The following is a 13,982-nucleotide window of genomic DNA, read 5'->3' as shown; positions in this document are numbered from 1 at the left end:
TTCTATCCCTGCCTTGATTCTCAGCCCCTCAGGAACCCAGGCCCTGACCCATCTCGCCTTTCCCCACAGACAAGCAAGCCAGCTGTGTAGGCACCCATCGCATGTGCATGCGCTGCTCCGTGGATCCCAAGAACCTGTGCTCAAGAGTTTCTTCCCACTTCTGCCATCGCCCAAGCTTCCTGCTCGGGCAGGTAAACCCACCTTGACTACTGCCTGCAGCGGGGCTCGGCGGGGGCGGAGCCGGCGGCCCCCCCGCCGCGGGCGAGTAAAGGAGAAGGCGGGCGGAGCGGGAGGCAAAAAGCCTACAGCACCCGGTATTCCCAGGCGGTCTCCCATCCAAGTACTAACCAGGCCCGACCCTGCTTAGCTTCCGAGATCAGACGAGATCGGGCGCGTTCAGGGTGGTATGGCCGTAGACGGGGGCGGGGGGCCGCGGGCGGCCTCTTGAGGCCCAGTTTCGCTGGCGCTGGCGCCTTAACGCCAGCCTGGCGGCCGGCCCGCCCCGGCAGGGCCCCCTCGCCCGCCCAGGCAGGGGCAACGGAGGTCTCGGGTATCGGGCGGCGGCGGAGGGTTTGGCGACCACCTCCCAGCCCAGGGCGGCCGTGACCCAGCAAACCCTTCGGCGCTTGGCGCCCCGCCCAAGATCCCGCACGTCGCTCACAGGGACGTGGCCCCGGAGGCTTCAGGGCCCGGGGCCCGCGGTCCCTTGGGCATCGGCCCTGCCCGCCCACGCGGCCCTAGGCGCAGCCCGGCCGCAGCCCGGGCCGGCCCTCCTGCCCGACAGCAGCTGGCCCGAAGCCACTGGGAGCCACCATTGAGTCGCCACGGCCCCTCAGCCCCGGCAAGGCCACCCTTGCCCCCACACCCCCCGCCGAGCTCAGGACCCCGCCCCTGGTGGCCGGCAGGCCCGGGGAAGCGGCCCCTGCCCTCGATCCCGCTCCCGCACCCGGCCGCGGTGACACGCCAGAGGGGCGGGGTGGGGGGGGCTTTTGTCGGAGGGAGCTGTGGAGGGACACACCGGCACACAGGTGGCGGCGCCGGGGCTGGGCGCCGGTGGGGGCGGCCAGGTGCAGGTCGAGGGGCTCGCGGGCCGAAAGGACGGCAACTGGGCCCGCGGCGGAGTCTGGGTCCGGGCCAGCCACCCCGGGAGCGTCTGGGGTGCGCCTGCCTTCCAGGGCCGCCTTCTGGCCGCCTGGCCGGCCGGGCCGGCGGGGAACGACCCCGCCGGCGCGCGCCGTGGTGGGAGGGGCCTGAGGAGGTGGGGCCTGCAGCGGGGCCCGGCGGGGGCGGAGCCGGCGGCCCCCGCCGCGGGCGAGTAAAGGAGAAGGCGGGCGGAGCGGGAGGCAAAAAGCCTACAGCACCCGGTATTCCCAGGCGGTCTCCCATCCAAGTACTAACCAGGCCCGACCCTGCTTAGCTTCCGAGATCAGACGAGATCGGGCGCGTTCAGGGTGGTATGGCCGTAGACGGGGGCGGGGGACCGCGGGCGGCCTCTTGAGGCCCAGTTTCGCTGGCGCTGGCGCCTTAACGCCAGCCTGGCGGCCGGCCCGCCCCGGCAGGGCCCCCTCGCCCGCCCAGGCAGGGGCAACGGAGGTCTCGGGTATCGGGCGGCGGCGGAGGGTTTGGCGACCACCTCCCAGCCCAGGGCGGCCGTGACCCAGCAAACCCTTCGGCGCTTGGCGCCCCGCCCAAGATCCCGCACGTCGCTCACAGGGACGTGGCCCCGGAGGCTTCAGGGCCCGGGGCCCGCGGTCCCTTGGGCATCGGCCCTGCCCGCCCACGCGGCCCTAGGCGCAGCCCGGCCGCAGCCCGGGCCGGCCCTCCTGCCCGACAGCAGCTGGCCCGAAGCCACCGGGAGCCACCATTGAGTCGCCACGGCCCCTCAGCCCCGGCAAGGCCACCCTTGCCCCCACACCCCCCGCCGAGCTCAGGACCCCGCCCCTGGTGGCCGGCAGGCCCGGGGAAGCGGCCCCTGCCCTCGATCCCGCTCCCGCACCCGGCCGCGGTGACACGCCAGAGGGGCGGGGTGGGGGTGGGGCTTTTGTCGGAGGGAGCTGTGGAGGGACACACCGGCACACAGGTGGCGGCGCCGGGGCTGGGCGCCGGTGGGGGCGGCCAGGTGCAGGTCGAGGGGCTCGCGGGCCGAAAGGACGGCAACTGGGCCCATGGCGGAGTCTGGGTCTGGAGGGCTCTGAGCCTCCATCCGCTCTGGTGCCTCGGGTCTACCGGCCCGACGCCTGGTAGCGCGACACCCCACCGGCCCACAGACGTAGCCTCCCCAGCTGTGCTCACAGCGAGTCCAACCGCAGCCTGCATCCCTCCACGGGACACTTGGATTACTCCCGCGATCCCCACGAGGTGCGGCACCCGGCGGCCGAATGGGCTGAGATCCTGCCCTTGCGGCGCCCTGTGGCCACCTCCGCCTCCCTCACGGTACTGGCCGAGGCCTCGGACCAGCGGGCCCCGGCTCCCAGCTCAGCGCTGCTCCTCCGCCCCTCTCACCTCCTGCCCGACGTCCAGGCTACCGAGCACCCTCCACCCCCGCCCACCTTCATGCCACTCAGCCGGAACCCGGGAGGCAATGCCAACTACCAGGTGTATGACAGTCTGGTGCTGAAGCGGCAACCGCAGGAGGGCCAAGCGCGGGCCAACTCGCTGCTACCTTCCACCTCGGCCTCCAGGCCCTCTCTGCACGGGAGCCAGACTGGGAAAATGAACTTACCAGCAGCAAGTGGGGGCAGGGGCAGGGGGCGGCAGGGCATGGAGAGAGGAATAAAGAGCGCCAGAGTCCAGGAAACATTGGTGGTCTGTGGCTTGGAAGCGCCACTCCTTCTGCCAGCCTGGGTCCCTGCGCTTGGCTTCCTGCAATAAGAAGCCAGTGTCCCCTTCTTGGCCTGAGGGTCCCTTTGGTTTAGTGGCCACAGTTCTGCCAGCAGGCCCCTCCTGGTCCTATACCATGCACTAAGTACATCTGCAGCTGCAGACTCCAAACCCCTGGTCTCTGGGCACCTCCTCTGTGTCTCAGCTGTCCCTGTCCACAGAGAGCCTCATACAAGAAGTTGCTTCCAAACTGGGAGGTTCCACATCTGGGCAGGTCCAGCTCCAGGCCCAGTGAAGGGCATGAAGAAGGCTGAGGCTCTGGACTCCAGCCAGGCCTTCAGCAGGCCTCTGAGGCCAAGGTCTTCCTAGTCTCAAGAGGGGCCAAGAGACGCAATGTGTCATTTGAACAAGTGAGTCAGCGGGCGGTGAGCGAATGAATGACCGCTCGAGGGGATGTATGCTGGCCACCGGGCCCTGTTTGACTGTCCAGGCTCAGCTTACCTGACCCTGGTTACCAGGGAATGCCACTCTGGGCCCTCCTTTTCATCCCCCTCCCTCACTGTGACCTCACCACCTGCCCCATTATGACCCAGTCTGGCTCCCAGTTAAAACTGGAGGGCAGAGGGCCCAGGCAGTCCTGGGACCAACGGCCATGGGTGAGCGAAACTACTACCGAGCCGAGCCGTTCACTGGCCCCATCCCCAGGAAATGCCAGGAGCAAGGATACTCAATTCTTCTGATCCCGGTCAGCTTCATCTTGCTCAACGTGGGGATCAACATGGTGACTATGGTCAGGGCAGGATCTGTGCAGCGCGGTTGGGGGAGCCCTGGGGTCTTGAAGGGGCTGAGGTGGGAGGGCTGCTGGGGTGTGACCGGGACAAGGGTTGGATTTCAGGGCTCACCCTGCTCCCGGCCTCCCCCCTCCCCTTCTTCCCTCAACTCTGGAGGCATCTGAAGAGATTCTTGCGGGCACTTTTCAATCGTATTTTCCACAAAGGTGAGTGGGCGCCGGCGTGGGTTCAGGGGATGTGGGCCTGTCCCCTTTCTTCTATCCCTGCCTTGATTCTCAGCCCCTCAGGAACCCAGGCCCTGACCCATCTCGCCTTTCCCCACAGACAAGCAAGCCAGCTGTGTAGGCACCCATCGCATGTGCATGCGCTGCTCCGTGGATCCCAAGAACCTGTGCTCAAGAGTTTCTTCCCACTTCTGCCATCGCCCAAGCTTCCTGCTCGGGCAGGTAAACCCACCTTGACTACTGCCTGCAGCGGGGCTCGGCGGGGGCGGAGCCGGCGGCCCCCCCGCCGCGGGCGAGTAAAGGAGAAGGCGGGCGGAGCGGGAGGCAAAAAGCCTACAGCACCCGGTATTCCCAGGCGGTCTCCCATCCAAGTACTAACCAGGCCCGACCCTGCTTAGCTTCCGAGATCAGACGAGATCGGGCGCGTTCAGGGTGGTATGGCCGTAGACGGGGGCGGGGCGCCGCGGGCGGCCTCTTGAGGCCCAGTTTCGCTGGCGCTGGCGCCTTAACGCCAGCCTGGAGGCCGGCCCGCCCCGGCAGGGCCCCCTCGCCCGCCCAGGCAGGGGCAACGGAGGTCTCGGGTATCGGGCGGCGGCGGAGGGTTTGGCGACCACCTCCCAGCCCAGGGCGGCCGTGACCCAGCAAACCCTTCGGCGCTTGGCGCCCCGCCCAAGATCCCGCACGTCGCTCACAGGGACGTGGCCCCGGAGGCTTCAGGGCCCGGGGCCCGCGGTCCCTTGGGCATCGGCCCTGCCCGCCCACGCGGCCCTAGGCGCAGCCCGGCCGCAGCCCGGGCCGGCCCTCCTGCCCGACAGCAGCTGGCCCGAAGCCACTGGGAGCCACCATTGAGTCGCCACGGCCCCTCAGCCCCGGCAAGGCCACCCTTGCCCCCACACCCCCCGCCGAGCTCAGGACCCCGCCCCTGGTGGCCGGCAGGCCCGGGGAAGCGGCCCCTGCCCTCGATCCCGCTCCCGCACCCGGCCGCGGTGACACGCCAGAGGGGCGGGGTGGGGGGGGCTTTTGTCGGAGGGAGCTGTGGAGGGACACACCGGCACACAGGTGGCGGCGCCGGGGCTGGGCGCCGGTGGGGGCGGCCAGGTGCAGGTCGAGGGGCTCGCGGGCCGAAAGGACGGCAACTGGGCCCGCGGCGGAGTCTGGGTCCGGGCCAGCCACCCCGGGAGCGTCTGGGGTGCGCCTGCCTTCCAGGGCCGCCTTCTGGCCGCCTGGCCGGCCGGGCCGGCGGGGAGCGACCCCGCCGGCGCGCGCCGTGGTGGGAGGGGCCTGAGGAGGTGGGGCCTGCAGCGGGGCCCGGCGGGGGCGGAGCCGGCGGCCCCCGCCGCGGGCGAGTAAAGGAGAAGGCGGGCGGAGCGGGAGGCAAAAAGCCTACAGCACCCGGTATTCCCAGGCGGTCTCCCATCCAAGTACTAACCAGGCCCGACCCTGCTTAGCTTCCGAGATCAGACGAGATCGGGCGCGTTCAGGGTGGTATGGCCGTAGACGGGGGCGGGGGGCCGCGGGCGGCCTCTTGAGGCCCAGTTTCGCTGGCGCTGGCGCCTTAACGCCAGCCTGGCGGCCGGCCCGCCCCGGCAGGGCCCCCTCGCCCGCCCAGGCAGGGGCAACGGAGGTCTCGGGTATCGGGCGGCGGCGGAGGGTTTGGCGACCACCTCCCAGCCCAGGGCGGCCGTGACCCAGCAAACCCTTCGGCGCTTGGCGCCCCGCCCAAGATCCCGCACGTCGCTCACAGGGACGTGGCCCCGGAGGCTTCAGGGCCCGGGGCCCGCGGTCCCTTGGGCATCGGCCCTGCCCGCCCACGCGGCCCTAGGCGCAGCCCGGCCGCAGCCCGGGCCGGCCCTCCTGCCCGACAGCAGCTGGCCCGAAGCCACCGGGAGCCACCATTGAGTCGCCACGGGCCCTCAGCCCCGGCAAGGCCACCCTTGCCCCCACACCCCCCGCCGAGCTCAGGACCCCGCCCCTGGTGGCCGGCAGGCCCGGGGAAGCGGCCCCTGCCCTCGATCCCGCTCCCGCACCCGGCCGCGGTGACACGCCAGAGGGGCGGGGTGGGGGTGGGGCTTTTGTCGGAGGGAGCTGTGGAGGGACACACCGGCACACAGGTGGCGGCGCCGGGGCTGGGCGCCGGTGGGGGCGGCCAGGTGCAGGTCGAGGGGCTCGCGGGCCGAAAGGACGGCAACTGGGCCCATGGCGGAGTCTGGGTCTGGAGGGCTCTGAGCCTCCATCCGCTCTGGTGCCTCGGGTCTACCGGCCCGACGCCTGGTAGCGCGACACCCCACCGGCCCACAGACGTAGCCTCCCCAGCTGTGCTCACAGCGAGTCCAACCGCAGCCTGCATCCCTCCACGGGACACTTGGATTACTCCCGCGATCCCCACGAGGTGCGGCACCCGGCGGCCGAATGGGCTGAGATCCTGCCCTTGCGGCGCCCTGTGGCCACCTCCGCCTCCCTCACGGTACTGGCCGAGGCCTCGGACCAGCGGGCCCCGGCTCCCAGCTCAGCGCTGCTCCTCCGCCCCTCTCACCTCCTGCCCGACGTCCAGGCTACCGAGCACCCTCCACCCCCGCCCACCTTCATGCCACTCAGCCGGAACCCGGGAGGCAATGCCAACTACCAGGTGTATGACAGTCTGGTGCTGAAGCGGCAACCGCAGGAGGGCCAAGCGCGGGCCAACTCGCTGCTACCTTCCACCTCGGCCTCCAGGCCCTCTCTGCACGGGAGCCAGACTGGGAAAATGAACTTACCAGCAGCAAGTGGGGGCAGGGGCAGGGGGCGGCAGGGCATGGAGAGAGGAATAAAGAGCGCCAGAGTCCAGGAAACATTGGTGGTCTGTGGCTTGGAAGCGCCACTCCTTCTGCCAGCCTGGGTCCCTGCGCTTGGCTTCCTGCAATAAGAAGCCAGTGTCCCCTTCTTGGCCTGAGGGTCCCTTTGGTTTAGTGGCCACAGTTCTGCCAGCAGGCCCCTCCTGGTCCTATACCATGCACTAAGTACATCTGCAGCTGCAGACTCCAAACCCCTGGTCTCTGGGCACCTCCTCTGTGTCTCAGCTGTCCCTGTCCACAGAGAGCCTCATACAAGAAGTTGCTTCCAAACTGGGAGGTTCCACATCTGGGCAGGTCCAGCTCCAGGCCCAGTGAAGGGCATGAAGAAGGCTGAGGCTCTGGACTCCAGCCAGGCCTTCAGCAGGCCTCTGAGGCCAAGGTCTTCCTAGTCTCAAGAGGGGCCAAGAGACGCAATGTGTCATTTGAACAAGTGAGTCAGCGGGCGGTGAGCGAATGAATGACCGCTCGAGGGGATGTATGCCGGCCACCGGGCCCTGTTTGACTGTCCAGGCTCAGCTTACCTGACCCTGGTTACCAGGGAATGCCACTCTGGGCCCTCCTTTTCATCCCCCTCCCTCACTGTGACCTCACCACCTGCCCCATTATGACCCAGTCTGGCTCCCAGTTAAAACTGGAGGGCAGAGGGCCCAGGCAGTCCTGGGACCAACGGCCATGGGTGAGCGAAACTACTACCGAGCCGAGCCGTTCACTGGCCCCATCCCCAGGAAATGCCAGGAGCAAGGATACTCAATTCTTCTGATCCCGGTCAGCTTCATCTTGCTCAACGTGGGGATCAACATGGTGACTATGGTCAGGGCAGGATCTGTGCAGCGCGGTTGGGGGAGCCCTGGGGTCTTGAAGGGGCTGAGGTGGGAGGGCTGCTGGGGTGTGACCGGGACAAGGGTTGGATTTCAGGGCTCACCCTGCTCCCGGCCTCCCCCCTCCCCTTCTTCCCTCAACTCTGGAGGCATCTGAAGAGATTCTTGCGGGCACTTTTCAATCGTATTTTCCACAAAGGTGAGTGGGCGCCGGCGTGGGTTCAGGGGATGTGGGCCTGTCCCCTTTCTTCTATCCCTGCCTTGATTCTCAGCCCCTCAGGAACCCAGGCCCTGACCCATCTCGCCTTTCCCCACAGACAAGCAAGCCAGCTGTGTAGGCACCCATCGCATGTGCATGCGCTGCTCCGTGGATCCCAAGAACCTGTGCTCAAGAGTTTCTTCCCACTTCTGCCATCGCCCAAGCTTCCTGCTCGGGCAGGTAAACCCACCTTGACTACTGCCTGCAGCGGGGCTCGGCGGGGGCGGAGCCGGCGGCCCCCCCGCCGCGGGCGAGTAAAGGAGAAGGCGGGCGGAGCGGGAGGCAAAAAGCCTACAGCACCCGGTATTCCCAGGCGGTCTCCCATCCAAGTACTAACCAGGCCCGACCCTGCTTAGCTTCCGAGATCAGACGAGATCGGGCGCGTTCAGGGTGGTATGGCCGTAGACGGGGGCGGGGCGCCGCGGGCGGCCTCTTGAGGCCCAGTTTCGCTGGCGCTGGCGCCTTAACGCCAGCCTGGCGGCCGGCCCGCCCCGGCAGGGCCCCCTCGCCCGCCCAGGCAGGGGCAACGGAGGTCTCGGGTATCGGGCGGCGGCGGAGGGTTTGGCGACCACCTCCCAGCCCAGGGCGGCCGTGACCCAGCAAACCCTTCGGCGCTTGGCGCCCCGCCCAAGATCCCGCACGTCGCTCACAGGGACGTGGCCCCGGAGGCTTCAGGGCCCGGGGCCCGCGGTCCCTTGGGCATCGGCCCTGCCCGCCCACGCGGCCCTAGGCGCAGCCCGGCCGCAGCCCGGGCCGGCCCTCCTGCCCGACAGCAGCTGGCCCGAAGCCACTGGGAGCCACCATTGAGTCGCCACGGCCCCTCAGCCCCGGCAAGGCCACCCTTGCCCCCACACCCCCCGCCGAGCTCAGGACCCCGCCCCTGGTGGCCGGCAGGCCCGGGGAAGCGGCCCCTGCCCTCGATCCCGCTCCCGCACCCGGCCGCGGTGACACGCCAGAGGGGCGGGGTGGGGGGGGCTTTTGTCGGAGGGAGCTGTGGAGGGACACACCGGCACACAGGTGGCGGCGCCGGGGCTGGGCGCCGGTGGGGGCGGCCAGGTGCAGGTCGAGGGGCTCGCGGGCCGAAAGGACGGCAACTGGGCCCGCGGCGGAGTCTGGGTCCGGGCCAGCCACCCCGGGAGCGTCTGGGGTGCGCCTGCCTTCCAGGGCCGCCTTCTGGCCGCCTGGCCGGCCGGGCCGGCGGGGAACGACCCCGCCGGCGCGCGCCGTGGTGGGAGGGGCCTGAGGAGGTGGGGCCTGCAGCGGGGCCCGGCGGGGGCGGAGCCGGAGGCCCCCGCCGCGGGCGAGTAAAGGAGAAGGCGGGCGGAGCGGGAGGCAAAAAGCCTACAGCACCCGGTATTCCCAGGCGGTCTCCCATCCAAGTACTAACCAGGCCCGACCCTGCTTAGCTTCCGAGATCAGACGAGATCGGGCGCGTTCAGGGTGGTATGGCCGTAGACGGGGGCGGGGGACCGCGGGCGGCCTCTTGAGGCCCAGTTTCGCTGGCGCTGGCGCCTTAACGCCAGCCTGGCGGCCGGCCCGCCCCGGCAGGGCCCCCTCGCCCGCCCAGGCAGGGGCAACGGAGGTCTCGGGTATCGGGCGGCGGCGGAGGGTTTGGCGACCACCTCCCAGCCCAGGGCGGCCGTGACCCAGCAAACCCTTCGGCGCTTGGCGCCCCGCCCAAGATCCCGCACGTCGCTCACAGGGACGTGGCCCCGGAGGCTTCAGGGCCCGGGGCCCGCGGTCCCTTGGGCATCGGCCCTGCCCGCCCACGCGGCCCTAGGCGCAGCCCGGCCGCAGCCCGGGCCGGCCCTCCTGCCCGACAGCAGCTGGCCCGAAGCCACCGGGAGCCACCATTGAGTCGCCACGGCCCCTCAGCCCCGGCAAGGCCACCCTTGCCCCCACACCCCCCGCCGAGCTCAGGACCCCGCCCCTGGTGGCCGGCAGGCCCGGGGAAGCGGCCCCTGCCCTCGATCCCGCTCCCGCACCCGGCCGCGGTGACACGCCAGAGGGGCGGGGTGGGGGTGGGGCTTTTGTCGGAGGGAGCTGTGGAGGGACACACCGGCACACAGGTGGCGGCGCCGGGGCTGGGCGCCGGTGGGGGCGGCCAGGTGCAGGTCGAGGGGCTCGCGGGCCGAAAGGACGGCAACTGGGCCCATGGCGGAGTCTGGGTCTGGAGGGCTCTGAGCCTCCATCCGCTCTGGTGCCTCGGGTCTACCGGCCCGACGCCTGGTAGCGCGACACCCCACCGGCCCACAGACGTAGCCTCCCCAGCTGTGCTCACAGCGAGTCCAACCGCAGCCTGCATCCCTCCACGGGACACTTGGATTACTCCCGCGATCCCCACGAGGTGCGGCACCCGGCGGCCGAATGGGCTGAGATCCTGCCCTTGCGGCGCCCTGTGGCCACCTCCGCCTCCCTCACGGTACTGGCCGAGGCCTCGGACCAGCGGGCCCCGGCTCCCAGCTCAGCGCTGCTCCTCCGCCCCTCTCACCTCCTGCCCGACGTCCAGGCTACCGAGCACCCTCCACCCCCGCCCACCTTCATGCCACTCAGCCGGAACCCGGGAGGCAATGCCAACTACCAGGTGTATGACAGTCTGGTGCTGAAGCGGCAACCGCAGGAGGGCCAAGCGCGGGCCAACTCGCTGCTACCTTCCACCTCGGCCTCCAGGCCCTCTCTGCACGGGAGCCAGACTGGGAAAATGAACTTACCAGCAGCAAGTGGGGGCAGGGGCAGGGGGCGGCAGGGCATGGAGAGAGGAATAAAGAGCGCCAGAGTCCAGGAAACATTGGTGGTCTGTGGCTTGGAAGCGCCACTCCTTCTGCCAGCCTGGGTCCCTGCCCTTGGCTTCCTGCAATAAGAAGCCAGTGTCCCCTTCTTGGCCTGAGGGTCCCTTTGGTTTAGTGGCCACAGTTCTGCCAGCAGGCCCCTCCTGGTCCTATACCATGCACTAAGTACATCTGCAGCTGCAGACTCCAAACCCCTGGTCTCTGGGCACCTCCTCTGTGTCTCAGCTGTCCCTGTCCACAGAGAGCCTCATACAAGAAGTTGCTTCCAAACTGGGAGGTTCCACATCTGGGCAGGTCCAGCTCCAGGCCCAGTGAAGGGCATGAAGAAGGCTGAGGCTCTGGACTCCAGCCAGGCCTTCAGCAGGCCTCTGAGGCCAAGGTCTTCCTAGTCTCAAGAGGGGCCAAGAGACGCAATGTGTCATTTGAACAAGTGAGTCAGCGGGCGGTGAGCGAATGAATGACCGCTCGAGGGGATGTATGCCGGCCACCGGGCCCTGTTTGACTGTCCAGGCTCAGCTTACCTGACCCTGGTTACCAGGGAATGCCACTCTGGGCCCTCCTTTTCATCCCCCTCCCTCACTGTGACCTCACCACCTGCCCCATTATGACCCAGTCTGGCTCCCAGTTAAAACTGGAGGGCAGAGGGCCCAGGCAGTCCTGGGACCAACGGCCATGGGTGAGCGAAACTACTACCGAGCCGAGCCGTTCACTGGCCCCATCCCCAGGAAATGCCAGGAGCAAGGATACTCAATTCTTCTGATCCCGGTCAGCTTCATCTTGCTCAACGTGGGGATCAACATGGTGACTATGGTCAGGGCAGGATCTGTGCAGCGCGGTTGGGGGAGCCCTGGGGTCTTGAAGGGGCTGAGGTGGGAGGGCTGCTGGGGTGTGACCGGGACAAGGGTTGGATTTCAGGGCTCACCCTGCTCCCGGCCTCCCCCCTCCCCTTCTTCCCTCAACTCTGGAGGCATCTGAAGAGATTCTTGCGGGCACTTTTCAATCGTATTTTCCACAAAGGTGAGTGGGCGCCGGCGTGGGTTCAGGGGATGTGGGCCTGTCCCCTTTCTTCTATCCCTGCCTTGATTCTCAGCCCCTCAGGAACCCAGGCCCTGACCCATCTCGCCTTTCCCCACAGACAAGCAAGCCAGCTGTGTAGGCACCCATCGCATGTGCATGCGCTGCTCCGTGGATCCCAAGAACCTGTGCTCAAGAGTTTCTTCCCACTTCTGCCATCGCCCAAGCTTCCTGCTCGGGCAGGTAAACCCACCTTGACTACTGCCTGCAGCGGGGCTCGGCGGGGGCGGAGCCGGCGGCCCCCCAGCCGCGGGCGAGTAAAGGAGAAGGCGGGCGGAGCGGGAGGCAAAAAGCCTACAGCACCCGGTATTCCCAGGCGGTCTCCCATCCAAGTACTAACCAGGCCCGACCCTGCTTAGCTTCCGAGATCAGACGAGATCGGGCGCGTTCAGGGTGGTATGGCCGTAGACGGGGGCGGGGGGCCGCGGGCGGCCTCTTGAGGCCCAGTTTCGCTGGCGCTGGCGCCTTAACGCCAGCCTGGCGGCCGGCCCGCCCCGGCAGGGCCCCCTCGCCCGCCCAGGCAGGGGCAACGGAGGTCTCGGGTATCGGGCGGCGGCGGAGGGTTTGGCGACCACCTCCCAGCCCAGGGCGGCCGTGACCCAGCAAACCCTTCGGCGCTTGGCGCCCCGCCCAAGATCCCGCACGTCGCTCACAGGGACGTGGCCCCGGAGGCTTCAGGGCCCGGGGCCCGCGGTCCCTTGGGCATCGGCCCTGCCCGCCCACGCGGCCCTAGGCGCAGCCCGGCCGCAGCCCGGGCCGGCCCTCCTGCCCGACAGCAGCTGGCCCGAAGCCACCGGGAGCCACCATTGAGTCGCCACGGCCCCTCAGCCCCGGCAAGGCCACCCTTGCCCCCACACCCCCCGCCGAGCTCAGGACCCCGCCCCTGGTGGCCGGCAGGCCCGGGGAAGCGGCCCCTGCCCTCGATCCCGCTCCCGCACCCGGCCGCGGTGACACGCCAGAAGGGCGGGGTGGGGGGGGGCTTTTGTCGGAGGGAGCTGTGGAGGGACACACCGGCACACAGGTGGCGGCGCCGGGGCTGGGCGCCGGTGGGGGCGGCCAGGTGCAGGTCGAGGGGCTCGCGGGCCGAAAGGACGGCAACTGGGCCCGCGGCGGAGTCTGGGTCTGGAGGGCTCTGAGCCTCCATCCGCTCTGGTGCCTCGGGTCTACCGGCCCGACGCCTGGTAGCGCGACACCCCACCGGCCCACAGACGTAGCCTCCCCAGCTGTGCTCACAGCGAGTCCAACCGCAGCCTGCATCCCTCCACGGGACACTTGGATTACTCCCGCGATCCCCACGAGGTGCGGCACCCGGCGGCCGAATGGGCTGAGATCCTGCCCTTGCGGCGCCCTGTGGCCACCTCCGCCTCCCTCACGGTACTGGCCGAGGCCTCGGACCAGCGGGCCCCGGCTCCCAGCTCAGCGCTGCTCCTCCGCCCCTCTCACCTCCTGCCCGACGTCCAGGCTACCGAGCACCCTCCACCCCCGCCCACCTTCATGCCACTCAGCCGGAACCCGGGAGGCAATGCCAACTACCAGGTGTATGACAGTCTGGTGCTGAAGCGGCAACCGCAGGAGGGCCAAGCGCGGGCCAACTCGCTGCTACCTTCCACCTCGGCCTCCAGGCCCTCTCTGCACGGGAGCCAGACTGGGAAAATGAACTTACCAGCAGCAAGTGGGGGCAGGGGCAGGGGGCGGCAGGGCATGGAGAGAGGAATAAAGAGCGCCAGAGTCCAGGAAACATTGGTGGTCTGTGGCTTGGAAGCGCCACTCCTTCTGCCAGCCTGGGTCCCTGCGCTTGGCTTCCTGCAATAAGAAGCCAGTGTCCCCTTCTTGGCCTGAGGGTCCCTTTGGTTTAGTGGCCACAGTTCTGCCAGCAGGCCCCTCCTGGTCCTATACCATGCACTAAGTACATCTGCAGCTGCAGACTCCAAACCCCTGGTCTCTGGGCACCTCCTCTGTGTCTCAGCTGTCCCTGTCCACAGAGAGCCTCATACAAGAAGTTGCTTCCAAACTGGGAGGTTCCACATCTGGGCAGGTCCAGCTCCAGGCCCAGTGAAGGGCATGAAGAAGGCTGAGGCTCTGGACTCCAGCCAGGCCTTCAGCAGGCCTCTGAGGCCAAGGTCTTCCTAGTCTCAAGAGGGGCCAAGAGACGCAATGTGTCATTTGAACAAGTGAGTCAGCGGGCGGTGAGCGAATGAATGACCGCTCGAGGGGATGTATGCCGGCCACCGGGCCCTGTTTGACTGTCCAGGCTCAGCTTACCTGACCCTGGTTACCAGGGAATGCCACTCTGGGCCCTCCTTTTCATCCCCCTCCCTCACTGTGACCTCACCACCTGCCCCATTATGACCCAGTCTGGCTCCCAGTTAAAACTGG

At 68.8% G+C, this 13,982-nt stretch overlaps 7 non-coding genes across 7 annotated transcripts; all 7 read right to left on the bottom strand.

The window, feature by feature from the left end:
* Nucleotides 1-299: 299 nt before the first annotated feature.
* On the bottom strand, nucleotides 300-418 carry LOC132595059 (5S ribosomal RNA). Its single transcript, XR_009561228.1, has one exon. It is a non-coding gene; the product is annotated as a 5S ribosomal RNA (ribosomal RNA).
* A 931-nt stretch (nucleotides 419-1,349) lies between these two features.
* On the bottom strand, nucleotides 1,350-1,468 carry LOC132595058 (5S ribosomal RNA). Its single transcript, XR_009561227.1, has one exon. It is a non-coding gene; the product is annotated as a 5S ribosomal RNA (ribosomal RNA).
* Nucleotides 1,469-4,165: 2,697 nt separating this feature from the next.
* Nucleotides 4,166-4,284, bottom strand: LOC132595057 (5S ribosomal RNA). Its single transcript, XR_009561226.1, has one exon. It is a non-coding gene; the product is annotated as a 5S ribosomal RNA (ribosomal RNA).
* A 931-nt stretch (nucleotides 4,285-5,215) lies between these two features.
* LOC132595055 (5S ribosomal RNA) lies at nucleotides 5,216-5,334 on the bottom strand. The gene has a single exon (XR_009561224.1). It is a non-coding gene; the product is annotated as a 5S ribosomal RNA (ribosomal RNA).
* Nucleotides 5,335-8,031: 2,697 nt separating this feature from the next.
* LOC132595054 (5S ribosomal RNA) lies at nucleotides 8,032-8,150 on the bottom strand. Its single transcript, XR_009561223.1, has one exon. It is a non-coding gene; the product is annotated as a 5S ribosomal RNA (ribosomal RNA).
* A 931-nt stretch (nucleotides 8,151-9,081) lies between these two features.
* LOC132595053 (5S ribosomal RNA) lies at nucleotides 9,082-9,200 on the bottom strand. The gene has a single exon (XR_009561222.1). It is a non-coding gene; the product is annotated as a 5S ribosomal RNA (ribosomal RNA).
* A 2,697-nt stretch (nucleotides 9,201-11,897) lies between these two features.
* On the bottom strand, nucleotides 11,898-12,016 carry LOC132595052 (5S ribosomal RNA). The gene has a single exon (XR_009561221.1). It is a non-coding gene; the product is annotated as a 5S ribosomal RNA (ribosomal RNA).
* Between the last annotated feature and the right edge of the window lie 1,966 nt (nucleotides 12,017-13,982).

This window comes from Globicephala melas, unplaced genomic scaffold (assembly GCF_963455315.2).
Source record: "Globicephala melas unplaced genomic scaffold, mGloMel1.2 SCAFFOLD_346, whole genome shotgun sequence".
Taxonomy (NCBI): Eukaryota; Metazoa; Chordata; class Mammalia; order Artiodactyla; family Delphinidae; genus Globicephala; species Globicephala melas.
The sequence above is the reverse complement of the archived record's forward strand: the minus strand, read 5'-3'. Positions and strand labels throughout refer to the sequence as shown.